This window comes from Rattus norvegicus, chromosome 20 (assembly GCF_021556685.1).
Source record: "Rattus norvegicus strain SHRSP/BbbUtx chromosome 20, alternate assembly SHRSP_T2T, whole genome shotgun sequence".
Taxonomy (NCBI): Eukaryota; Metazoa; Chordata; class Mammalia; order Rodentia; family Muridae; genus Rattus; species Rattus norvegicus.
The window spans coordinates 30100845-30127766 of NC_141553.1; the positions used below are offsets into that span (position 1 = coordinate 30100845).

At 51.7% G+C, this 26922-nt stretch overlaps 1 long non-coding RNA gene across 1 annotated transcript; it reads left to right on the forward strand.

Annotated features, from left to right (window-relative positions):
* Positions 1-19391: 19391 nt before the first annotated feature.
* On the forward strand, positions 19392-25724 carry LOC102555785 (uncharacterized). Its single transcript, XR_015646015.1, has 4 exons — positions 19392-19665; positions 19890-20004; positions 20944-21012; positions 24310-25724. It is a non-coding gene; the product is annotated as an uncharacterized LOC102555785 (long non-coding RNA).
* Positions 25725-26922: the final 1198 nt, after the last annotated feature.

Here is a 26922-nt window from a genome sequence, read left to right on the forward strand (position 1 = left end):
GTGCACCACTTATTAGAGTACTGCGTGTGTTTTTTCTCTGCCAAGGAACTCTGGATACAAAGGAACCGCAGAGGTCAGGCATCTACTCGCATCCGAACCCTTCCTCACACCTGAAATCAAGATCTCTTTTCATGTGTGCCAAGCACAAGGTGATCCAGTCTCAACTACAAGGGCAGGATGCCTGTGCCCACACAGCCCGCATGGACGCATGGTAGCTTTCACTAAGCCCAGCTTCTTCCAGAAAGACAGAGGCTGCCCCTTTGACATCGATTCCCTCGGAGTGCTCTGTCTGAGCCTAGTCTGCAAGGAGAGGGCCCCTTACATCTTTCTTGGGTCTCTTTTGGATCTTATGTTCTTAGGATGAGCAGGACAGGGGACCAAGCATCATCCTTGGCTTGCATTGTTACCAAGATACTCATCCCTACCCCTTCTGCAGTCAGAAGGAGTCTCGAAACATCTTCCCTATTAGTGCTGGATCTTTCCACTGGGTTCTCCCTGCTCTGGAGCCACACAGCCCTCAGGAAGCACTGACAGGTCATGAGACAGATCTGCGAGACACTTGACAGCAGCCACCCCTCAGCCTGACAGCGTTCCCTGCCCTGTCCACCACCGGGTTCTGCACCCTGAGCAGTGCACACGCCCTCTCCTGAAGGCAATTTGTCCCGTATCCAAGGGGGAGGAGGCCGGAGGGTTGTGGTTTGGGCGCTTAGGACGGCTGCCACGCTCTAAGATGCACAAGCAGCTCGGTGGCCAGGCTCTGACTGGGAGTCACCAGCCGTCCTGTCCCAGAGTGCATTTTTGTATAAATGTCTCTCAGGCTACTGTTGGAGTGACTGGCTCACAGGTCCTGATGGTGAGTTTTACCCTGCTGGATGTTGAGTCCGCTGTCTTCGTCTGCCCAGGTGTCTCTGCTGTGGAAAGTCTTTAGGAACCTGTGGGGGTTTCTCTTGGGAGGGTTGCCCCTCTATGGGCTAATGATGCTAAAATTCCTTCTTTGCAGGAGAGATAAAGTGTCTACCCTCCCTCTGAGGTCCCAACAAATCAAGGTGCGATTTCACCACAGTTCACTCTGAAGAACCAAAAAGTACATTTGGCCTATATACTGAGGAGGGGTTACAGGTGGGAGCCTGGGTGGCCGTAAAGAACCCATACTGGACAGTCGTCACCTGTCACAGTTGCCTCCACCAGGGGGTTGGGGATTTAGCTCAGTGGTAGAGCGCTTGCCTAGGAAGCGCAAGGCCCTGGGTTCGGTCCCCAGCTCCAAAAAAAAAAAAACAAAAAAACAAAAAAACAAAAAACAAAAAACAAAAACAAAAAAAAAAAAACCAGAAAACACAGTTGCCTCCACCCATGGCTGTGTAGATGGAGTCCGCTCCCCTTCTCCTTCCGCTCAAGCCAGCACTTCCCTGAGGCAATGTGCCAACTGGACAGAATCCCACAGGGCTGGTCGGGAGGAATGGCTGGATGCTCAGGTGAAGATCCCTAACCCACGCACCCTCCTTCTCTATAAAGGAATATCAACAGTCAGCAAGCCCAGCCAGGATGGTATTCTTCAAGAGACGCAGCAGACCTGAAGATGGTGATGACTTGACTCCGAGGATAGTCCTGTATAACACTCAGAGCCTTTGGCCCCCAGCTCTTGCACTCTTTGCACCCCTCCTTTCTGCAAGGGCCCATGGTCCTTGAAGGGAGTGATAAAGATGTTTGACTGCTCTCAACTCCAGCAAAGAACAGACACCTGGAGCCTCAGCATCAGCAAGTATCAGGGTGTTCCTTACACACACCCACCACCACCACCACCACCACCACCACCACCACCACCACCACCATTACACAAGCTGGTGCATCTTTCCTGGTGCACTTCTATCATGAAACATGGCGGCTCCAACAACCTCAGTAGCAACTTCTGACAGGCATCACAGGAGCTAGCTTGAAAGGGAAGGGGGGGACGCACTTTTGGGGACGCACTTTTAGCCCAGCCTGAGCCTTATTTCTCCAACTGTTGCAAACTGCACACCTGGTATCTTCAACAACAGTGCCTCAGCAACTGGTTCTGCAGTAGAAGCGACAACAGCCTCCCCTCACAGTGGCCCTATTGACCCTCGCCTAACAGTGGAATTCTCGGCGAACTTCTGGGATTACCTATTTCCATGCACACAAGACTCCCGTGTTTATTCTTTAGCATTTACGGGCCCAGGCTGGTGCAGGAGAATTCTTCGAGTTGGCACCTGTGCCTTACCCAACCATAAAATTCCCACGAATGTTACAGCCACACCTGGCCTTGTATCCTCCGTAAACTCGCTCCCCCGGCTCGATCTTTCACTCGCACTCCCGTCTTTCAAACGGGCTCTCAAATCTTCCAAACGCTCAAAGGTTAGCGTAATGCCATTTGTAACAAACCTGCTTTCCAGAGGCTGGGCCGGGGACAACCCGGTGTCCTGAGCCTGACATTCCCACAACAAACAGTGGGGGTTACAAAGATAACCTTGGGCAAGCACTTTGAAAGCGTGTTGTCATCTGTTCCCAGCACGGTGATTATTGCCGTTCAAAACTACCATGCTCCACTAAGGTCAAAGCTAAGGCTTAACACAGCACCGAAAGACTCATCTGTTTGTATTAACTGCTTCCTCAATGGTTCAGTGTTGGGGAGAGTAGCTCGGATGGGAGGCGCTAACCAGCCGTGCTCTCTGCTCTCGGAGCCCCTTCATTTCCAGTGCACCCTGGGTTTCTCCACTAAAGGAACCCAATGAGGTTTGTTCAGAAGCGCTACCCGCCATCAACTAGGTGAGAATGAGGCTCCATTGCGCTGCTGGTTACCTGGGTCCCGAGAGGCCCTGGGCTGGTTGGCACTGCGACGGTAGATGCAGATGTGGCCTTTCCGCCCGCCACACCTGGCTGCGGGGGAGGCTCAGTCCTAGTACAACCTTCCGCAGGAGGCACGGTGGCCTGGTGTAGAGATAATTGCCCACCCCCAGGGCAGGCTTAATCGTCTTCCGTCTTCCGCTGTATTGTTTTATCAGGGCTGCCTTCTGTGAACTGCTCCTCCGGCTTCAAAGCTCCTTAAAACAATCCGGCTTTCTAATTTCTTTTTCCTTAGGAACCTGGGCTGGACACAAATCTTGCCATTCGCCTTGGACTAGGCATGGCAGACCTCTTTTCCCTGCTTTGCCTCTCTTTATCTCTAGCCTGCTGTCATTGCACAACGCTATTTCCACGGTGGGTCAGGCCACTTCAAGCCTCCAAAAGTCCTCCCTGCTTGATAAAAAGATCTTGTCCCACAGAAGGACTCAGCAAAGTTGTTGAAGCTCCCGTCAACCTGGAGGCCCTTACTGAACCAGCTCCTCACATTTTCCTGTGAAGTGGACTTTACACATGGCTTCCCTCATACCTAGCTCCCTTGGCAGTGCCTGTCCCTCTACTGTCCTGAAGCCACTGCTATCTATGGGGACCTCTGTTGTCCATCACCAGCATCTCTGAGGATTCCTAGGAGCCAATCCATTGGGAACTGATTCCTCTTGCCTCGGGCTATGCAGCTCATGTGTCAAGGACACAGGAGACCTGTGTGGTTACTTCACTCAGTTTCCCTGCTTCTGCAGGCCTCAGATGGTTCCCATCTGCCCCCGTACCCTGTAGCCTCACAAGCCATGCTACGAGTGACCCTTTATTGCTTGTTTAAGGCCTTTCCTTAATTCCAGCAATTTTCGAAATTTTAGAATATTCTCTGATTACCAGAGTGTCTCACGCTGACTGTTGCTAAGATCCCTGTGCAGGGTCTTTCACACTGTTGCTAAGGCCCCTGTGTATGCGCGCTGGGTCATAATTTTCCTTTCTCCGAATCAAACCTTGGGCTCCAGGGTTGTCTTTTGACATCTCTACTTTACTTCTTCCTCTTTGCTATTTGATTCAAGGTTTGGGGGGTTCTAGGAAGAGCTTGTTAATGCCGAGATGATTGGGGTTCTTTCCCCCTTTGGCCTCCCAGCTATGAGAAGGGCCAAGCCAATACCTCCATGCCCTCCCTCTTATCCGACTATACCGGAGATTAGAAGCCAACCCAGAGGATGCCTGTCACATGTCTTTCTCGTTGCAAGCCCCACACACACCTGCAGTTGCCCTCCAGGCTGCCACCTTGGTCTCAGCTCCATCACTACCCAAAGTCATGGCCAGGCGGTCTCTGCAGCTGCTTCCTGGTGTTGCCACTGACATTGCATGACTCCCGCTGTGTGGTCTAGACCTTCATCTGTCCTCAGAAGATGGCTATACGCCTGGCACAGACCCCACCCATCAAGCAGGCGTGCCGTTCCACACCACCTAGAAGACAGACTTCCAGGGATTTCCCCAAGACGGCCCCTACTTAGGTAGCCTCACCTTAGTGACGTATGTCACAACTTTCTGCTTTAAAAATGCCAGGGCCGCTATTCCCCAAAAGCCACACTTGCCACATGCTGCACTGGGACAAGAAGCTACAGCAAATTTCCCTGACCAGACATCCTACCCTTAGGCAGCATAACCTCAGCTCTTCCCAAGTTCATCTCAGTTTTGTTGTATCCTGCATAACCTGCCAGCTATCCCTGAAATTCCTTCTTTTGGGGGGATGTGAAGAGCATCTGCCCCTCCTCCGACCTTCCAAATGACAAACCAAGGTTCAATTCTGCTAAAAGGTCCCCCAACAGTCACCCTGGAAGCCAATGAGTTTACTAGGCTTACGCACAGAGCAATGCGAGAGGGATTATGGGCAGGAGTGCGAGTGACCTTAAAGCAGCCACATTGGAAGCTTGGAACCCAACACGGAGGATAGAGCCCTCTCCTGGAGTCCTTCCAAGCCTAAATCTTCTCTTCCTGAGATCATGTGCAGTTAGGAAAGAATTGCATACAACTGGTTAGAAGGAATGGCTAGATACTCAGGTGAAGATCTTCTGTGAAGCAATATCATCGCTCAATAAACCCAGTTGTGATCATCTTTTATGAGAAGGTGCAGACAGGGTTGGAGAGATGGCTCAGTGGTTAAGAGCACTGGCTGCTCTTGTAGAGGACCTGAGTTCAATTCCCAGCAACCACATGGTGGTTCATAACCATCTGTAATGAGATCCGATTCTCTCTTCTGGCCTGCAGGTGTACATGCAGATAGAGCACTGTACATAAAATAAATCTTTTGAAGAGGAGGAGGAGGAAGGAGAGGAAGGGGAGGAAGAGGAGGGAGAGGAGGAGGAGGAGGGGCACCCAGAGAGGGAGTTTACCCAGAAGCTGCATTCCAGAGAAGGAGAAAGTGGGCCGCAGCCTCCAGGCCTGACCCAACCATGTCCATCCTTAGACCCCTCCCCCAGGCAGGTTCCAGAAGCCCAGAGGGAAGAAGAGCTTGGACCATGGGCAATTTAAGAATGCAAAGAACCGGGCTGGAGAAATGGCTCAGTGGTTAAGAGCACTGACTGCTCTTCCAGAGGTCCTGAGTTCAATTCCCAGCAACCACATGGTGGCTCACAACCATCTGTAATGGGATCTGATGCTCTCTTCTGGTATGTCTGAAGAAAGTGACAGTGTACTCATATGACTAAAATAAATAAAAATATAAAAGAATGCAAAGAACCACAGAGGGCCAAGGATGGAGGGTCTAGTATTTCTGGAATCTCGGACCCAGAAATGAGCATCAGATGTTGGACAGAAGTTGACTCATGCTCCTTCTGGTGAAGACTCAGTGTGTGTCACCATACCCAAACCTAGGGTGGGTACAGCAGGTGGCCATGCCCGGTAACAGACGCATGGAGACTGGAGAAAGGGCAGGGGCCAGGAGTCCAAGACAAGGACCACTTCTTAGCAGAGTTCACACGTGAGCTCTGTGGGGGGCGGGGGGTCTTCCTCCACACTGACCTAGGACCTACCATTCTGCTGCATGCCCTTTTGTGGGACATACCCCAGAAAGCTGGCAGCCTGACACCACCAGACAGGAAAGAGCACGTGAGGGTCAGGCAGCATCAGGACATTCCCAGGGTCACATCTGGGCTCCATCAGGAGCTATGATCCAGAACTCCTTTCTTCACACCCTGGGACACGAGTCCCGGCTAGTCGCTGCCCTGTTGGAGCTAAACATAAAGATGAAGAGTTCTCGGGAGTGTGTGTGGGCAGAAAAACAGCTAAGAAGAGCTGTGTGGATGGACTCCATCACTGAGAAAGAAGAAAACTGAGGCTCAGGGAGTGTGGCCAAAGCTGAGGGTGGTTGGAGGTTAGGTAGGGTCAGCACGCACGACTTCTGATGGAAGCTAATGTGTCCTGCTGCCTCTCTGGGGAGACTGGTTTCCTTCCTTGGTTTCCAGGTGACCTTGGGCCAGTCATCTTGATCCCTCTGGTATCTTCAAGAGGCCTGCCGCTAAGTCGGGATGTGCGAGAGAAGAGCTGCCTAGAACAGGATGAGGAGGGGAGCAGGGCAGGTGGCTCTGGAGCCTGGAGCTCTGTGCTCTGTGGGACTGGTCAGCAGGGAACCAGGACCTGATGCAGGATCAGAGCTTCCAGCTCAGAACTCCTCACTTGGAGGGGAAGGGTACCACTTGTTTCTCTGACCACCCCATCCCCTGGAACCGCGCTGTTCCTGACCAAGCCGCTCTGCGCACACACACACACACACACACACACACACACACACACACACACACACACACACATATATATCACCTTTGCTTGTCATCTTTGGTAGTTCTAGGGGTGAAGGTGTATGTGTGTGCATGGGTGCACATGAGCATGCAAGTGTGCACACATGTGGGTGCATGCATGCAGACCAAGTCCAAAGGCATATGTGTCTAGGTATGGCATGGGTCAGGGGTATCCAGTGCTTCTGATGTGGAGATAAACAAAGATGGGGGTTGGTATATATGGTTGAGGCGTAGGTATTTAAAGCTCTGTGTGTGTGTGTGTGTGTGTGTGTGTGTGTGTGTGTGTGTGTGTACTTGTATGCATGTATGAATGTTTTATGCCTCAACTTACCCATTACGGAGAGGAGACAGAGTGGGGAGTCTGGGCAAACGGGGTGGATGGGGAGAGCCACAGTGTCTGGGAGCAGGGGTGCGGCAGGGGTGAAGCAGCTGCACACACAGCTGGTGTTCACTTGATGCTGACCTACTCCACAGGGGTGAGGAGACTGGACTTGTGTCCCTGCATTTTCCTATGCCTGGTGTTCTGGGTGACTCTGCTCCCAGCAAACGGGACTCGGGCAGAGGGATGGGACACAGTGACCTCCTAAGCCATCTGGCAACTGGGAGTGTCCTGTACCCACCGAAGTGTTTCTCTGCCTGTGCTGCCCACCTGAGTCAGAGTGGGACCCACAGAGGGACCACATCTCTGCCCACAGAGCCACAGCAAAGATCTTCAAGGCTCCCTGATTTATAAACTCTAATGCTCAGTAGGACTAAGAATTATTGGCCTAGAAATGGAGAAACGAGTCACAGATAAAGGAAACAGAACCCTGGGTCATAATGTCAGAGAAACAGTCAGAATGCAGTTCCTGGCCCTGACCTAGAAATGCCCTCTGAGGTCCTGGGAGGGTGGACCCCTAGGGGAGGGGAGGGACCTTGAGGAAGAGGCGGGCCCCGGGGAGGGGCCTTGAAGGAGGGGCGGGGCTCTGGGGAAGGGGAGGGGCCACCCCTCTCTGCAGCTCTGCTGCTGTCTTCCTTTTGCCTGAGCCCCAGTCTGAGGCAGCCCTCCCACTCCCTGTGTCCCCAGACTCCTCCGCGCAGTAAACCTGTCTTATAAAAACCCATGAAAGTCCTGGCTGTCAGCCACAAAAGCCTTCTTGGTCCTGTTCTCTGGCCGCATGTGGCTCTTAGCAAAAGCAGGAGTCAGTGAGATGCGGGCACTCAGAGGCTCTGTAAATCTATCCAAGATATTGTTTATCACTTCCCGACATGCCTCTGTAAAAGCCACTCCGCTGAGTTTACAAATTATGGAATTCATTTGATGCTGGGGACCTGGCTTCTAGCCTGGGTGAACCCAGCAGGGTAAGACGGGAGGGGTGTAGGAGGGGCGAGCTCAGTTCCTGTCTAGCTGGGCAACCAAGTCACAATAAACGTTTCTTCTTCTGCCTCTCTATCTGCAAAATGGGGGTGCAGGCAGCTGGACTAACGAGGTCTTGGATGTGCAGGCCCTGCTGAGGCTTGGCCTGATGAGTGCTTGGTACAGGAAGGTGGAGGTGATTGGTGTTATACCCATTCTGGCCTGGACTGAGAGTTGGGATGGGTAACACATATACAGCCAGAGGCCTGGGGCTCCTGACTTCCTCTGGCACAGTTATGCGGCAGACCATCCTCTGGAGAAGAGAGTCTGGAATTAAGGCCAGTCCCATAAAGATATCACGAAGGACATCTAAAGATATCACGAAGGACATCTTCCTACTCTGTCCACAGAATGAGCAGTAGATAACCTCTCCATGGGGTATGGCCACACCTTGCCTCTTCCAAACTATCTTAATGCTGAAAAAGTCAAGCTATCCGCAATGGTTCCATTAAAGACTTCCAGGCTCTCTTATATTACGAAGGATTCTGAGGCTATTCCCACTCCCACATGACTGGTGAGCCTGGCCTTAGACAGTCAGGGGCGCCTCAAGTAGGGTCTCCACACTCTGCCATCTTTGGGAAGGGACACATGCCAGACTGAGAACTCTACATTCCCTACGGACCATAGAGGACAGTGGCAAAGCCACGCCAGATGCTGAGGCCTCCATGGTTTCCAGTTGTTTGAAGGAGGGTCTGGGAGCCAGGGGCCATTGTACTGGATCTGGAGACTTAAACAGCAAAGAGTAACCCCTGAAGGCACAGGAAGTGGTTACAGTGCTCCTGGGAGAATGTGGGGTTTCACCAGACCCATTCACAGTGGAAGTCAAGAGTACTTAGCTGGGCGGTGGTGGCTCAAACCTTTAATCCCAGCACTCAGGAGGCAGAGGCAGGTGGATCTCTGAGTTTGGGACCATGAGCTGCTGGGGCCCTAGGAAAACAAGCAGCCTATCAGCCTGTCCCAGTCTACAAAGGAAAAATTGAAGAGGGGAGACATCTTTTCTTCTTTTTTTTTTTTTTGGTTCTTTTTTTCGGAGCTGGGGACCGAACCCAGGGCCTTGCGCTTCCTAGGTAAGTGCTCTACCACTGAGCTAAATCCCCAGCCCCGAGGGGAGACATCTTGACTGGAAGCCACTCACATCCATCTCCTAATCCCTAGATAGGCAGCCCCCTCCCCCAATCCCTGACTAGCCAGCCCCCTCCCCCAATCCCTGGATAGGCACGTTACTAACCCAAGCCTCTCTTCCAAGGTGAACATGGCAGAACCCTGCAGTTCCCTTTTTTAGCTCGAATCTACAAAGGAGGGTGGCTATTGTCTCTCCTGCATGCCCCCTCCTCTTCCCAGGCACCCTCTGCTCCTTCTACTGTGTGCACAAATTGAAAGGATGGAGGGTTATGCCCATCGTCCCACCAACCCCCACCACAGTCTCACAAAGGTGGGAGCCCCTTGGCACAAACTGAGGCTCTGAGCAGTCGTGGGTTCAACACCAAGACTGTGTAAATTTAAAACCTGCTTTTGCAGTCTCCCACCCCTAGGGGGAGCTCCCCAACCCCCTGTACCATGGCTATATATTGATCCATATCCTTCACTGAAGGAGGAGGGGCAGTGGAAGCACCTCTCGACAAGGAGGCAGCGGGAAGTGGGATGGTGACCCAAGTGCCTGGGGTCACTGTTTGATCAACCTGCACCCCTATTGGAGCTGTCAGCGTGATACAAGATGCTGCAGTCTTAAGCACTTCAACATGCTCCAAGGCAGGGGTGGAGGAGACTGGGCTGCGCTAGTGAGGACGTGGGCTTAAGGGACCAAGGGAAGCAGAGAGAGGAAGAAAGGCTAAGACTTTTGTTTCAAAGCAGGAGTTTGTGTGAGCAGACCTGGTGAGGAGCTTGGCTAAGGTGCTAAGACTAGATAGATTCCCAAAGGCCAGGCCCAAGGGGCTCTGCATTTGAGCCCAGGTTCAGCTTGGCCACTCAGGACTCAGGAGCCCATCTCCTGAATAGGTATCTCCTTGAATGTGTTGTCTTTTTTTTAATTTATTTATTTATTTTAAGATAGGGCCTGCTGAGTAGCTCAGGCTGGCCTTGATCTCCCGATCCCCCTGCCTCAATCTCTTCTAATGCTGTGACTACAGATTCACACCGTCATATATGCCTTCCTAAGGTTCGGGGTTTTGGAGGGGGCAGCGTTTTGAGACAAGGTTTCTCTCTGGACCCCTGGCTGTCCTGGAACTCACTCTATTGGCCAGGCTGGCCTCGAACTCGGAGAGCCTGCCTCTGCCTCCCAAGTGCTGGAATTTAAGATGTGTGCACCACCACCACCAGGCACTAGGGTTCTCGATCTTGTTAGTCTCTGGGTGTCTAGCAAGTTTGAGGGGCTACATCTAAGCGGCAGTCCTGTGGGGAGGCCAGGAGAGTTTCAGCCAAGCTCCCAGGCTCGCCCCGGCACAGGAGATTGACAGTGAAGAGACTGAGCGAGGAAAGACTGGATGAGCGGACGCTCAGATGCTCTGGCGTCTCCTCCCCTCTTCTGTGGACTAGGACAGCGGCCACTAGAAGACAAGTCTGCCGTGAACAACACAGTCACCACCAAGCATGCCGTGCACAGTGGGTCCCGGAGAAGTAGTTATTATTGTATAGGCAAAGGCCTTTGCCCTTCGGGGACCGTGAGCTAATTGCCTCTCCATGGTCGGCTGTCACTCCTGCAGAAACCACAGATCACCCTGTAGCTCCTGAAACTCAATCACTGTCTAATGACGTCCCAGGGCCTGGCAGGCACGTGCCGTGCACAGAGCACACGCATACAAGTATTGAGAGCGGACGGTACAGAGAGTTGAGCTGTCCTGGATTTGAAAGCTTCTGCAGATATTCCTGGGTCTCATCATAGAAAACAAAGTGAGGGGGCTGGGGATTTAGCTCAGTGGTAGAGCGCTTACCTAGGAAGCGCAAGACCCTGGGTTCGGTCCCCAGCTCCGAAAAAAAGAACCAAAAAAAAAAAAAAAGAAAACAAAGTGAGGGCTGGAGAGATGGCTCAGTGGTTAAGAGCACTGACTGCTCTTCCAGAGGTCCTGAGTTCAAATCCCAGCAACCACATGGTGGCTTACGACCATCTTTAATGAGATCTGAGGCCCTCTACTGGTGTGTCTGAAGACAGCTACAGTGTACTTATATATAATAAATAAATAAATTAAAAAAAAACAAAGTGATTGATGGCTGTCAATCCCCCTTGGCACATCGGGGAGACCACAGCCTACGCCCATTCACCGCAGCCCCGTCCTACCCCAGGAAGGTGGGAGTTCTCCCGTGTGCTCATGACTTATCCACACATGCCTCCTCGTGGCTGGGTTGACAGATTTGATTCCTTTCCAGCAACCTGGCCTGTTAGCACCAGTCCTGGGGGTCATGAACCTGCAGTGCCCAGGCAAAAGCAAGCCAGGGGATGAGTCTTGTTTCTAGGCTGTGAAATGCAGGGTCACCAGGGACTTGAACATCCCTCTTAGGACCTCTTTGTCTCCGATGTTCCTCTCAGACTCCATGCCCTTCCCTCAGCCTAATTCCTTCAGTAAATTTTCAATGAAAATCTGTTCTATGCTGGGTGGAAAGAGACCCCGTCATCACCAGACTACCTCAGAGGAGCCTGTCCCAGCCAGTCACCTTGAAATGAGCTCTGTAAGGGGACCTGGGGTGAGAGAGCCCAGAAGAAGCCTGTGTGTGGCCAAGGGACCCAACTCTCCTGAGCCAGAGGAGGATGACCATACAAATGTGTGGGGTGGGGTCCAGGAAGGCATAGGAACAGAATGTACCTGGAGGCCAGAGGGGACAGGGGACAGAGTATTAGGTGCAGAGAGTCAGACACGTCTCCTGTGCTCAGGGCAAGGGGTTCCATTACCACTGTTCCCCAGTTCCTGGATCCTTCAGCCCAGCTCTGTATTTCCACACAAAGCATCCCAGGGCTGTCTGTGACTCCTGTCAAAGTACATAGGGATCTGAGTCCCTGTTCATACTCATCCGGGACCTTTCTCTGAGATGTCGCCAAGCTCTGCCCAATACCCAACCTCCACATACACAGCAGCCACTGTCAAAGGCACATCACAGCCACTGCAACCACCTGCCACCAACCAAGACAGACAGGGGACACCTGCCATGTGGTTAGCAACATAGGAATTTGGCAGGGATCACAGGCCTCCTTTGAGAGACAAGGCAGAACTTGAGGTCTGGTGCTAAGGATTCACTCTACCCTGACCCAAGTCCCCATCACCGCCTCTTCCGGGAATCCTGCCCTCTCTCTCTGTACCTGTGGTTTCCCTGGTCGCTATTAGAGCTCAGACTCAAGGCTTCATCCCTTGTCATCCCAGGAGAGTCACAACTGAAGGTGGGCTTGGGGCTATTACCATCAGAAAAGAACCTTGCTTCTCTATCTTCAGACAAAGAAACGAGAAAAGAAAGGAGATGGTGTCCCCAGTCACCTGTCTGTGCTCCCAAAGGCACCTCATTTGTCTTGCTCTCCTCAGCCCGGAAGAGGGGAAGGCCAGAGAAAGGTGACATGTGAGAGTTAAAGAAAGAAAGACAATTCATAAAACAAGGAATCTCTCTCATCCAGTCCTGCCCAGCCCAGCACCCACAGCTCTACCAATCCTCCTTGCAGCTGGAAGCCCCACTCCAGGACAGTGCCAGAGCCCAGGCCCTTGGGTGGCTTCATGCCACCCGTGGGCAGAGAAAACAAAGTGTCCACGAAGACATGTATGACTTATGGCTTTAATCTCCCTGATAGGCGGCCTTTAAAGATTATTTCAGGGATGAAAAAAAGTAATCCTGGGTAATGAATCAGGGCCTTAAGAAACTGATAAGCGGCTGGGAAGCCGGCGGGGGCCGAGTTCCTGATTTAATTAAAGTCTCTCGGATACTCCCTGAGACAAAATCCATGGAGACCATCGAGGTGATAAAAAGACTGCGGGTCCCTTTAAACCAACTCACCTGCCTCGTGAATCTTCTCTCGAGTAGATGGACAAGGTTCCACAGTCAGGGACCCAGGGAAGGCTCACTGCAGATGGCTTACTAAGAGGACCTGGGGAGGGGGGGTGCACGTGGGGGATGGGGGAGGCGTGCTACACAGAGCTCAGGAGCCAGGAGTGAATCAGAACCTAAAGGATGCGGGGAAAACGGGTCAGATTTGGGGCAGGATGCTGTGTGTCTGTGGGTTGTTTGCTGTTCCTCTCTGGGACTCGGTCTACACACCTGGTATCTGCCATGAGAGAAGAGAATGGGTCTGTAGGAAGCACCCCAGAACTGTCCTTCCAGGTCTGAAATCGTGGGTACCTTAGTTGGGAAGAAGGAGATGGACAGTGTCTCTGTGTAGTCCCTCTCTTCCAGGGTAGGCTGGGGACTTGAACTACAGCCAGCTCTGCCACTGGGTTCTGCAGAGGCCCTGGAGAAGCCGGAAGGGCTGGGTCTGGAAGGATAGAAGCAGGAGAGCGGTGGTCAGGTGTCTCTGTGTCCTCAGCTCTGGGTCATCCTCATAGAGGATGGACAGACAGACAGGTGTGAGAGCATCAGGGCAGGTGACCATGAGATGATCTTGTCAGCCCTCAAACCTTGGCAAGCCTGGTTGGGACTCTGAGCTGGGTACTGGTGAGTGAGTGACAGTCGCTCACACCACTGCAACAGGGTGGCTGAGTGAGTTGTTTTTTTTTTTTTTTTTTTTTTGGTTCTTTTTTTTGGGGGGGGGCTGGGGACCGAACCCAGGGCCTTGCGCTGAGTGAGTTTTAATTTCAGATTTATGAAGAACATTCTGGAGCGTGTTTGAGTCCCAAATGCTGCGTTTATTTGCCACCTCTAGCAGCGCACTTGTCTCCTGTACCCATGCCTGGCCAAGAGTTACTTTAAAAAGAAGCCCCATGTAGCCAGCAATGTCAACCCTTGGGGACATGGCCCTGGAGCCTCCAAAGAAGTGGTGGAAGGGCAAAAGGAAGATTCCATATCAAAACTTGAGGCTGCAACGGGCCAGCCCTAAGCCCAGTCCCTGCTCTCCAAATCCTGGCCGGATCATAGGAGGGCTGGTGCCAGGGCAACCGAACACTGGCTGCCACTTAGTGGTCATAATAGGAATTACAGGTCGTGGCACCCAAAGCCACGGAAGTATTATATTGGGTGGGTGCTTGTTAATATTTCACCCCACTTGACAAAAAAAGAAACTAAAGTACAAGTTGAGCCCCAAAACTGGCCCATATGGAGCCTAGTTGCCACCTCAGCTTTTCTCATTCATTTAATAACTGGGCCTAACCGGCCCTACTGCCCGCAAGTGAAATGGCCCGTCTCTCTGGTGGCCTGCAGAGCTCTCCAACACGTCCTCCTCTGACTCTTCATGCCTCCCTAAGACCCCAGCCTCTGTCTTTCCTGGTGTTCCAAGGCACCAGCCACCCTCTTCTCCCCCATCCTCCCTTTGTCCAAGGCAGAGAAACCCCTTTTACCCCAACTGAGCAGGCGCTGTGGGTCTTTTCAAAGCTCATCTGACTCTAAACCTTTCCATTCTCGTGCCTATCAACACCTCTAAGTCATAGCCCACTGGCTCAGGACAGACTCCCCTGTACCGCTGTGCCCTTGGATCTTAATGGGCAGCTTAAACTTCCAAGGACTCCTATCCCCCCGAAACCCTCTCTCCACAGTTATTCAAGCCAAAGATCTTGTGCTTAGAACCCCTGCTTCTGACACAAGACCCCACTCATCACTGCCACTAGCCCCGGACCCCAGAGGACACTATCACATTCATCATGTGGAGCTTCTGGGCGAGGACAGATATAGGCTCCCAAACTCCCCACTCTCATGTCTGGACCTATCTGCAGCTTCCTGATGGCTTCTCTACTGTCATGGAGCCTCCACAGGACAAATGCAGCTCTAGAAAGTAAGGTATATGTGTAGAGTGTGTGTGTGCATGTGCTTGTGCATGTTTGTGTGTGTGTGTGTGTGTGTGTGTGTGTGTGTGTGTGTGTACATGTGCATGGGTAGGTGAAAGAGAAAGAGAGAGACGGAGAGATTGTGTAAGACAGGGATGGGAACTGAATACCTTGTTTTTGAGAAGGGTCTCTCAGTGGCCTGAGCTCCCCAGTCATGCAGTCCCAGGGACACACCTGTCTCTGTCTCCCCAAAGCTGGGGTTACAAGCAGACATCACCATGCCTGGCTTTGCCTCCATAGGTTCTGGGACTTGAACTGGGCTCTCCAAGCTTGTGCAGGTAGCACTTTCCTGGCTAAGCAAAATGTCCACAACCCCCAAGAAGCAGATATTAAACAGTAGGTGTCGGGGTTGGGGATTTAGCTCAGTGGTAGAGCACTGGCCTAGTAAGTGCAAGGCCCTGGGTTCGGTCCTCAGCTCCGGAAAAAAAAAGAAAAAAGAAAAGAAAGGAAAAGAAAAGAAAAGAAAAGAAAAGAAACAGTAGGTGTCACCACAATGTTGCTGTGTTGGGTTGGCAACTTTACCTGGGAAGGGGACACAAGAGAAGACAGAGGCCCCAGAGGGCTATCCTGTGGAGCCCTCCAAGATGACACTCCTGGATGAAGAATGGGGGGAGGACAGACTCAGAAGGAAGGATTCCCCAGGAGGAGGAAGACACAAAGGGGCTCATCACTGGGATCTCAGTGGGAGGGGGATAAACATGGTGTTGGAGGACACGGCCACAATCTAGTTCTTCCCAATAGCCACCAGAGCAGGTGAAGGCAGAGGAGAGCCCCGGATTCAGAAGGGAGCAGGTGGATGAGACACTCTGGCTTCTGCTTCAGCAGAACAAGGATGTTCTGTTGAACACCCGACCTACAACCATTGTGTCTGCTGGTGAGTCTGGTGGAACACTGAGACTGGGGGTGTCCCCAGGGTCCCCAAGTGAGGGAGAAACCCCAGCCAGCCATTCAGTACAGAGGTTTTTGCCGTGGTCACAATGGCAGAGCTGGTAAGCCCAGAAGCAAGGGCTTTGTGAAGGACCTCAACCGTCCTACTGTTCCAGATGGGAAGACTCTCGCTAGGGGCAGGAGAGCTCCCTCAGGAGTTCCCAGGCAGCAGTGTCTAGGGGAGATCACCAGAGACCCTCAGCTCCCAGCAGGGGCACAGGAAATACCCACCCCCACCTCCAAAAGACAGAGGGAGAGTCAGGTGGGCACTGTTGGAGGATGGGGCAGTGCTTAGCTGGCTTGTACCTGCCCTCTGACAGCCTCAAGAGAAAGGTACTGAGGGGACCAGAACATGAGGGCCTGAGGATGGTGCCACCAATCAGGAAGGTGGCTTCTTAATGATTCCATGATTAACTGCAGCCACCACACACACACACACACACACACACACACACACACACTTGGAAAGAGTCTTCCTAGGAGGCCCCACACAACTCAGGAAGCCAGAGAGCAGAGGTCCTGGTGGCTGGGGAGGTAACAGGGGACAGTATAGGACACAGAGAGGTGGCAGCTGACACCTGAGCTGGAGACACCTTGAATTCTTCTCCACCTTCCCCTACCCTTAAGGAAGCTTCATTTGCTAACTTAGTTTACCTCATCAGCTAACAGGGTACATGGTCCTCTGTCTCTCCAGAAGACAGCTGGTCAGCTGCCAGCCTGCCAGAGGGGGCGTGGTAAGGCTGGCACAGAGCCAGCTATAATGAGGACCCCCACATCCTTCCAGAAGAGGAAGGGGAAAGGGCAGGTGCTCCTCCCAGAAGGCACCATGGTCCCACTGTACACCACCCATTGCCTTCCTTGCTGGCCCGGTAGGAGCTAGAGATGTCTCTCCCTTCCTCACACACAAGCCCACAGCGGCTGCACCCAACCTCCTATACGCTAGCTGCTCATACCTCCAAGGACCGTCACGGTCTTCAGCCATCCATTTGTTCCCATCTATCAGCAGGGAAAGTGAGGCTTCTTTCTCACCACTGAAGAGCCAAAAGGTGCAGTGGGGACTCATGACTGTAAATCCCAGCACTGGGGAGGTAGAAAGCGGAAGGATCGGGAGCCCAAGGTTACCCTTGGCTAGATAGAAAATTTGAGGCTAGCCTGGGCTACATGAGATCCTATCTCAAAAAATATATAGACTGGAGTTATTGGGGTCTGAGCTCTGCCCCCTCGTCTTTCTCAGGAATGGGGATGTCTCCCAGGCCCTGCTTGTCAGCTCAAGGAAGTCTCTGGGAAAACCGGACTCTTAGACTATCTCACAAGTAGGTTACCCACAAGTAGGTTAGCCAAGGCTGGCCTGAACTCACACTGTACTACAAACACATACCCTATTTCAAACACGAAAGAACAACCCAAAATACTCAAGTTAACCCAGGTGCGTCCAGGCTTGATGGACAGTTGCAGGTTAATTGGTCTACGCTGACTTTCTAGGTACATTTTGAAACCGGGATGCCTCCTGCAAAGACAGCCCCAGCTATAACCCAGAGACAGAACAAAGGGGAGCCTGTGGTTTAAGGGGCCTGGGCATTTTGGGGAAAATGTCTAGACTAAACCTTTGGGGAAAGCTTTGTCCTGTGGCCTTTGTGGTGTCAATCTGCAAGTCTGGTCTATCTCAGTCAGCAGAGCTAGGAACGGCTGCAACTCCCCTCCACCCCCACCTGCCAGGGTAAGCCTGTGTCATCAGTGCTCTCAGACCTAGAGCTCCAGTCCCCAGTGTAAGACCCTGGGTCACCCAGGATGACAGACAGCCCCACGAATGAGCCAGAGAAATCCTTCTGTTCCCCCACCCTGCTGGAGAAGCAGGAAATGGTGCCAGAGAGCCATGTGGGCCCCGTGAATTCTCCAGGTGACCCTGACCAAGTCCTTATTGCTCTGCAGGGAGATGCGTGAGGACTGTGGGAGAGAAAGGAGAAAAGGAGGGAGGGAAGGAGGGAAGAAAGGGGACAGAGGGAGGAAAGAAGCAAAGGAGTAAAGGAGAGGGAGGGAAGATAAAAGGGAAGGAGAGAAAAGAGGGAGGGGAGAAAGGGGAAGGAGTGAAAGGAGAGAGGGAGGGAGTCAAAGAAAGGGAGGGAAGATGGGAAGGAAAAATGAGAGAGGGAAGAAGGGAGGGAGAGAAGACAGGGAAGGGAGGGAGGCAGGCAGGCTGTATACATGTGAGGATGCTAATTATAGCAAACATGTCACCGTGTATACACACAGGAATCACACCACGCTCTGTAAATTACAATCTGTCAAGCTCATGTCAATGAACAAATCAATGAGCTTCCACAACACTTTGAACATTTGAGGAAGGCCCACGAAGAGCGTAAAACCACCTGCTGCGGTCTCCACCTAGGTTCCCTGGCACAACGCTGCTCCTCCGAGCATGCTCAGAACTCCTCACAACTCCAAGCAGGGCCTCAGCAGAACTGTGGTGCCCGACAGTGTCCTCCCATGCCTGCGAGAAGACAGAAGTGGCTTCCCTGCTCAGCTTGGGCCACACAGTCTTCTAGCACCTCTGTATTCCGGTTTTTGTTTTCTTTTGTTTTTGTTTGCTTGCTTTTGTTTTATATTTTTGAGACGAGGTATTCCTATGTAGTCATGGCTGGCCTCAGTCTCAGAGATCTGCCTGCCTCGACCTCCAAGTACCGGGATTAAAGGTGCGCCCTACCATGTTTAGCCTTGTTTTGTTTTTTAATTACTTATTTGGATTTTTGAGATTGTAGTAATAATTGCAACATTTCTCCCTTCCCTTTCCTTCCTCCAAGACTTCTATATGCCCCTCCTTACACACACACATACACACACACACACACACACACACACACACACACACACACACACACATATATATATACATATATATATATAACCTGCTCGGTCTGTAGACGCTATTCATGTGTATGTTTGTCTATTGCTGTCCTTGTTCAGCTTGTTTGAGCAGTCATGCTGGTGGGAATTTAGGGGTGTAACTCTGACATTTCTAGGAGACGTAATCTCGAAGCAAACTCCCTGATGTATTTGCTCTTACTATCTCCCACCCCCTCTCCTGCAGTGATCCCTGAGCCTCACTTACAGGCTGTCTTGTTTTTGAGATGGGATTTCTAAGTAACCGAGGCTGGCTTCAGTTCATAGAGATCTGCCTTCTCCGTTCTGGGATAGGCATAAGTTTTGGGGTCTAAATCTCAGCCCACCGCCGCACAAAGCGCACCAAGTCAACATGGTTCCACGTGGAAAGGTTTAATGAGAGAAGAGGAGAGGAGAGGAAAAGGCGGCCATGGGCACGTGGGGGGAAAGGGGAGGGATGGGAGGAGAAGGGACCGGGACAAAGAGAGCCGAGAAAGCAAGAGAGAAGTAAAAGGGAGAGGAGGGGCCAAGCAGCCCCCTTTATAGGCAGGCACAGCTGGCTGTTGCCAGGCAACTGTGGGGCGGAGCATACCTGGCTGTTGCCAGGTAGCCATGGGGGTGGAGCTGAGACAGAATACCAATAGTAAACCTAGCCTTCCTTTACTTTTATGTCTGCCTAGTGAGATGAAGGGGAAGGAGGCTTCGTTCTCCAATTTCACAGAAGGGAAACTGAGGCACCGGGAATAGGGTTTTCCTGAGAGCACATATCTCACTGCAGACCGGTCAGGACCGAACCCAGGGCTGTGCCAGGCATATATATCATCTTTTTTTTTCTAGTTTTGTGTTTTTATCGGGGTTTATCATGGGCAGGAGCTGCCACCTTAAGGTATGCCCCTCCCACCAAGCAGGTCCGTTCTAGTCCTCCTCCTGCGCCTTCTGGGGCTTTCCCTTTTTTTTTTTTTTTTTTTTTTTTTTTTTTTTTTTTTTGTGCTGCTCTTTGTGTAGCTTCAGGCTCCTCAGAAAATTTCCTTTTCTTCTTAGAGGTGGTGGGGCTTGCCTCTTCCGGTTCACTGGCCATTTCCTCCTTAAGTGAGGATTTCTTTCTCTTAGGAACACTTATGCTGCTAGTAGCCATCTCTTCAAGATCACTGTCCTATATCATCTTCCTGGACTGCATGTGCTTCCGCTCCAGAGCGCCTCACCTCTCCGTGGGCCTCCTACAAAGGTCTGCCTGAGCAAAGTCATTCCGTAGTCGGAGCCCAGGAGCTCCCAGGCAAGGCTCAGAACCTGAGAGAGGGAAATAGGGATTGAAAAGCACATTTTAGGACTGGAGAGATGATGACTGCTCTTCCAGAGGTCCTGAGTTCAAATTTCAGCAACCACATGGTAGCTCACAACCATCTGTAATGAGATCTGATGCCCTCTTCTGGTGTGTAGATCTTTTGAAAGAAAGAAAAGCACATCTTAGCTATGTTGAGGCAGGAGGATTCCCAAGCAGTTGGTGGCTGACCTCATTTCTACATAGCAAATTTCAGACCAACCAGGGCTTCAGCAAAAGGCATGAGGGACAGACAGACAAGAAAAAAGAAACAATATATATCAGGCACAGAGCCAAAAATTCCAGTAAATGCCTCAAATCCAGAATACAGAGGGGCTGGGGCTAAGGGTGTTCTCGGTTGGGAGAGCGCTAGTCTTGTATGCCCAAAGCTCTGGGTTCCAGGGCCATGAACTGGGTTTGGTGACCCATGCCTCCAGCACTTGAGAGGTGAGGTCGGGGAATCAGAAGTTAAAAGTCACCTTCTGATACATCACTGTAGCCATCTAGGGATAGACAGAGACACGCAGAGAGAGACTGAGACAGAGACAGACGAGAGACAGAGAGAGAGTTAACCATCTCAACTACCTGCAAAGCCACAAGGCAGTAATAATCGACACTTAGAGTGCGCACGTGTGTGTGTGCGTGCGTGCGTGCGTGTGTGTGTGTGTGTGTGTGTGTGTGTCAGGTGTGGTAACTACTGCCTAGGGGACCTCATGGAGAGAGCTGCTAAAAGGAAGACAGCCAGGAGTGGGCGGCTTGCAGGCTCTGTGGCAGAGTAGCAGCCGGAGCAAGTGGATCCGGCTCTCCAGAACTGATAGAAAACGTGTTCCTTTTTAATTTTTACAGTAACACAGTCTTCCGGCAAATACCATGAAGAAGAACAGAGGACTGTGCAGCTCTGGAGATGAGTCTCAGGTAACACTGGAGGGAAGGAAGCTGGCGGGAACGAGGGAGAATATACTCGGTGTCTCAAGTGGGTCGTTCCCAGGCAGATGTAATTGATTCTGTGATTCCAGTCTAATTAGTGGGGAAGAGACTTCTGGCTGGGCATGAGGAAGTTTTCTAGGCTATTGTGGTTGAGCCACCACCTTGATCCCTACTGGTTCTATAACCTGTGAAAACCAGCTGAGGTCTCTACATCAGCTCTGAGGACTTTTTAAACATTTTCGTGCCAATGAAACGGGTTTCTAAAGCCTCTCTTCGGGGGCTGGGGAGATGGCTCAGCAGTTAAACATACTTGCTGCTGTGGCAGAGAAACCGCCAGGGTTTGCTGGGCAGCACCCATGAGGCAGGTCACACACGGCTGTCGTTCCTGCCCATTCCAGGGGATCTGCTGCCCTCTTGTGGCCCTGCAGGCGCTGCATGCACATGGTACACAGGCACACGTGCAGGCAGAAATTCATACACGAAAATGAAAAGTAATTAATTTTTTAATCCCTTTGGCACAGATAGAAACTAGAATAGGCAAGGCCAGAAAGATTAGACAGTTACTCAGCTGCTCTGCAGAGGGTGGGGATGTGTGGTGGGTAGGGAGGCTTCCCACTATATAGAAAGGGCTCAGCTGGGGGTTGGGGATTTAGCTCAGTGGTAGAGCACTTGCCTAGCAAGCACAAGGCCCTGGGTTCGGTCCCCAGCTCCAAAAAAAAAAAAAAAAAAAGAAGCAGGGAGAGTTCTATGTCATGTGACCTGTGAAGGAATCATCTAGAATGGATCCCCATCCCATCCCAAGCCTGAGTGGCTTGTTCAACAAAACCAAAAGGCCCCATTGTCCTGTGCGTTCTTCACTGAGGGCTTACACAGAAGCCTTGTTCTCCCATTTTACAGAGGAACACACTAAGGCCAGATCCAATCTGTGACTGGCTGTATGAATATCCCCAGCACGCCGGGGGTAGGAAATCACATGGAAAGGAAAATGTATTAGGCAGAACAAGGGGACCACTGGGCAGGAGCAAACCTGGATCCTGGCAGTCATAAGAAGCCCTCAGTCACCTTCACCGCCAAGTACTGCTCCTGTTCCCGAGGCAAAGACTATCAGAGAGGCCAGACAGACTGAGTCCAGCTCAGTCATCCAGCATATAGATTCCCCTGCCCTGTGGGTCCTGGGGACCGGAAGTGGATCACTAGCAGGTGGATGAACCTAGGTGACCAGATCTGAAACCCAGAGGACAGAGACAGGAGAGAGAAGAAAGCAGGGATCCAACAGACTGAGTTAGGGACAACCAGAGGACGGAAGAAGAGGCCATTGCCTCAGAAGGAGATAGGGCTGCTGGGGGCCACCAGACGTACATTCAGATGCTAAACTGAGGCTGTGAACTAAGGACAACATAGACTTCTGGGGCCCCTCCCTACTCCGGGCTCTGCCCCTCCCTGCCCCAACAGAGATTAGCCAGTCATGGGGGCAGTATGGGAGAGTCAGCAGGGCCCAGGGGAGAGTCCCCCAGGGAGACTCATGCCAACCAAGTCACTTTGCTCTCATCTGGCCAATGGGCTTCTAGATCTTGTCAGCAATGCTAAGGCTCTGAGTTACCCAGGCATACATGTCTTCTATCCAAAAGAAGCCACTCTGCAGCCCTCCTCCCATACCCAGACTTCCTCCTCCCTGTGGAAAAAATAGTCTATTCCAGGAGCTCAACATCTTTCTATCCACAGATCCAGCCAAGTACCGCCCACTGCACCTCCATCCCTGGGGTCCTCCTGTCCCCCTGGCAACCTTTCTTTTGAGTTCTGGGGAGAGGCAGATACAGAGGCAGCAGAGGGGTCCCAGGGAAGACCCAACACGAGCACCCCTCCTGGGACTGGCTGAACTCAAACCAAGCTATGCCTAGCGTGGTGACCAGGGCCCTGTCACATATCCTCATGGAGCTGGTGCCCTTCTCTAAGGGAACGTGGGAGGTGACACTCCCTGTCTTGCAGACTAGATGCCCCATGATGTGAAAAGGTTGCCCTACCCATTAGTGGCCCCAGAGTCTCTCTATGGAAATGCAGACAGCCTAAAGCCAGAAGACAAGGCATCCTAAGTGGGTCCCCAGCCCTCTGAACTCACATCCATAGAGATGACCTGTCTTAATCAGTGTTCAGCCACTGTGACCATGGCAACTTTTATAAAGGGAAGCATTTAACTGGGGCTGGCTTACAGGTTAAGAGATTTAATCCATTGTCATGGTGGGCAGCATGGTAACATCCAGGCAGACATGGTGCTAGAGGAGTAGATGAGAGTTCTACACCCAGATCCACAGGCAACAGGGGCAGGGAGGAAAAGAGAGGTGTCGGAAAGAGAGAGAGAGAGAGAGAGAGACTGGGTCTAGCACCAGTTTTTGAAACCTCAAAGCCCACCCCCCCAGTGACACACTTCCTCCAACAAGGCCACACCTCCTAATCCTTCTAAACAGTGCCTAAGCAGTCAAATATAGGTGCCTATGAGGGCCATTCTTATTCAAACTACCGCATATGCCACAGCAGTTGAGGCTGGGGTCAGGTAGCCCTGAGGCCAAACCAGGGCAGCAGCCAACTTTTATCTCACAAGCTAGCACTCCTGGGTCAGAGGTTGGGTAGGAGTTCAGAGGTCACCTAAAGTCACTCCCGCCTCCTCCAGGGACCTAAGCTGCCAAAGTTAGATGCAGACAGGGGCGGCACAGGCCTCCATCAGAGGGGACTTGAGAAATGGCTCTGGCAGAGCAGGAGGGGGCACCTATGGGGGAAAGGCAGCTAACCTAGGCTGGGGCAGGAGGGCAGCAGACTCCGTCCGCATCGCCAAGGTTCTCTGTCCCTGGCAGAGGTGCTGGGCTGTGATTGAGACATCACTGTGAGCTGTGACAGAGCCCCTGTAGAATCCAAGAAGGATGGAGATAAAGGTCACTAGGGTCAAAGGTCCTTAAACAGGCTGCCCTGGAAGCAGCAGGGCCTCCTGGGGTCTTTAATGCCAACCAGCTGCCCTGTGGATACTCAGCCCAGCCCTTCACACAGGTGAGGGGTGGGGGACCTGCTTAATGAAATTCATAAAACTCCATGCAAACCTGGCTGAGGGCCAGCGGTTTACTGCACACCATGCTGGGCGGAAGACCAAATTAAGAGCTGTGTGCAGAACAGGAGGGACAGGAAGGAGTGGCCGAAGAGATAGATGGAGGAGGTTAGTGAGGGACAGTGCAGAGGCAGGGTGGGCGTCCTCCCACTTTCCTTTCCCCTTTCTTCCTATTTCCCACATGTGGCTGCAAGAATGGCTCTGCTGTCAGTCATTTACCCTGTAGCGGAACTTGAAACGACTTCAGATATCTGGATCCCCCTCTCGGTTCGAGGCTCTGAGAGGGACAGTGGCCACAAGGTATACCCATCAGTATGGAGAAAGCTGAGAAAGGCCTTGCCACAGGCCTGAGTCGTGGCCTCCCTGGCTCTGATGCCTGCTTCTAGTACATCTCACGGGACGGGTGAGACATCAATGTGTCCCATCTGCTGGAAAAGCAACTACCAGAGAATCCTGCCAGGTCTCTCTTCAGTGTCCGTGGGCCTAGGCAGGGTGGGGCCCCAGGAAGAGAAAGATTCACAGCTCTGTGTTGATATTCGGGGTTTGGGGGGCGGCAGGAGAGGGAGAGGGGAGCAGCTATCAAGACACCTGACAACTGAGGGACTGAGGGAAGCTCTGGGTCACAACAAACTCAGAATCCAGAACCATATGTGGCTCTCTAGGTTGGTCACTCTTGGGAACCTAAAGGGGAACTTCTTGAGGGGCCTTAAAACAGTGAGAGCGGCTACAACCACCACCAACCTGCAGGCTATGCCTCCCAGAGCAGTCACAACCAAGAGCTCTCTGTGGTTCCTGCCTGGAAAACAGGAGTAGCAGCAGTAAATGTCCTTTCCAGCTGTGAACTCAGAGTGCTAAGGATGCTTGCTCTCTGAGAGACACCCAGGGAGCTGAGGGGATGGTCAACAGCCTCCAAGTCACTTGCCACTGAGACTGCAAGACACCTGGGGTCCTGGAAGCCACAAGCCACCTGCAGAGCCTTCCCAAGATGCCTTCCCCTGGGACAGGACTTAGTGAACAAGCGGCCATGTCTAGAGGCTCTCAGGGGACCTGGGAACATTTCTGAAAGGCATAAGCCAATTCCATTCAAGTGTGCTTAAGGCTTTGAGACATTCCAAGCTGGTCCCCAGGGCTCTCTTGTCAACAGTTAGCCGGCACATGGTCTCAGCTGGCTCACCTAGGTAATGATGGTAAAAGACAAGATGGTGGAGCCTCAGCCCCGCTCTGTAGACCTATTCTCAACCAGGTCCAACTCTGGGAAGGGGTCAGCCACCAGGTCAGGGGTTGAGGATGCTGGTTCAGGAGCATGCATCACAGAAACTAGAGGCCACTGCTGCAAGCTCAGAAAGGTGTCCTGGGTGAGGTCAGAGAAACCGGTCAGATTCTGAATGACTGTGGCAGCCAAGTCAGCCGGATGTCATGACAAGTGGGTCAGAAAGAGCAAGCCAGGTTGACTCCCAGGCCTGTGGCTTGAGCAGTGTACATCTGACTCTCTGTGTAACTCAAGTTACTTAAGCCTGCATTGATTTGTTTTAGTGTGAGTTAATATATGGACATCAATTAGAACATTAATTAGAGCCAAGTAGGTACTCAATAAACAGACTGTTGTTAACCTCGTTGTTAGGAGGAAGCCACAGATGGATGGATGGATGGATGGATGGATGGATGGATGGATGGATGGATGGATGGGTGGGTGGATGGATGGATGGATGATGATGGGTGGATGGATGGATGATGGATGGATGGATGGATGATGGATGGATGGATGGATGGATGGATGGGTGGGTGGGTGGGTGGATGGGTGGGTGGATGGATGGATGGATGGGTAAGTGGGCAGATGGATTGATAAATAGGCAGATAGATGGACAGAGAGATGGAAAGATGGATGGATGGATGAATCTGATGAGGAGGACAATAACCCTACATCAGAAAGTTGAGGAAGACAAAGGATAAAAGAGAGAGAGAGAGAGAGTAGCGTCTGTGTATGTTTGTGGTATGTATATATATGGTGTCTTTATGTTTGTAGTGTGTGTGGTTGTGGTATGTATGTTTGTGTATGGTGTGTGTTTGTGGTATGTGTGTATGTATGATGTGGGAGGTGTGGTATGTGTATATGATGTGTATTTGTGGTGGATGTGTATGGTATGTGTGTATGATATGTGTGTGGTACTGTGTGTGTATGGTGTGTGTGTATGATGTGTGTGTTTGTAGTGTGTGTGTATATGATATGTGTTTGTGGTATATATGTATGGTATGTGTGTTTGTGTATGGTATGTATGTGTTTATAGTGTGTGTGTGTATGTGTGTGTGTATGTGTATGTGTATAGTGTGCACCTGTGGTGTAAGTATGTGTTGTGTTTCTGGTGTATGTGTATGGTGTGTGTGTGTGTGTGTGTGTGTGTGTGTGTTTGGGGTGTGTGTTTGTGGTATAATTGTGTTGTGTTTCTGGTGTATGTGTGTGGTATGTGTGTGTGTTTGTAGTGTGTGTATATGATGTGTGTGTGTGTGTGTGAGTTGTGCATCTGTGGTGTGAGTATGTGTTTTGCTTCTAGTGTATGTGAATGGTGTGTGTGTGTATTTGGGAGTGGTGTAGTGTGTGTGTGTATGATATGTGTGGGGTATGTGTGTGGTAGGCCAGTGCTGAGTGTCTTCTTCAGTCAATCTATGCATTAGTTTTTGAGGCAAGGTTTTGACTAAACTTTGAGCCTGCCATTCATCTAAGCTGGTCAGACAGCAAAGCCCGCCCTGCTCTGGGGTTACAGGTGCAAGCCAGAGACTCCAGGCATCTGTTTTCAAATGTGGGTTCTAGG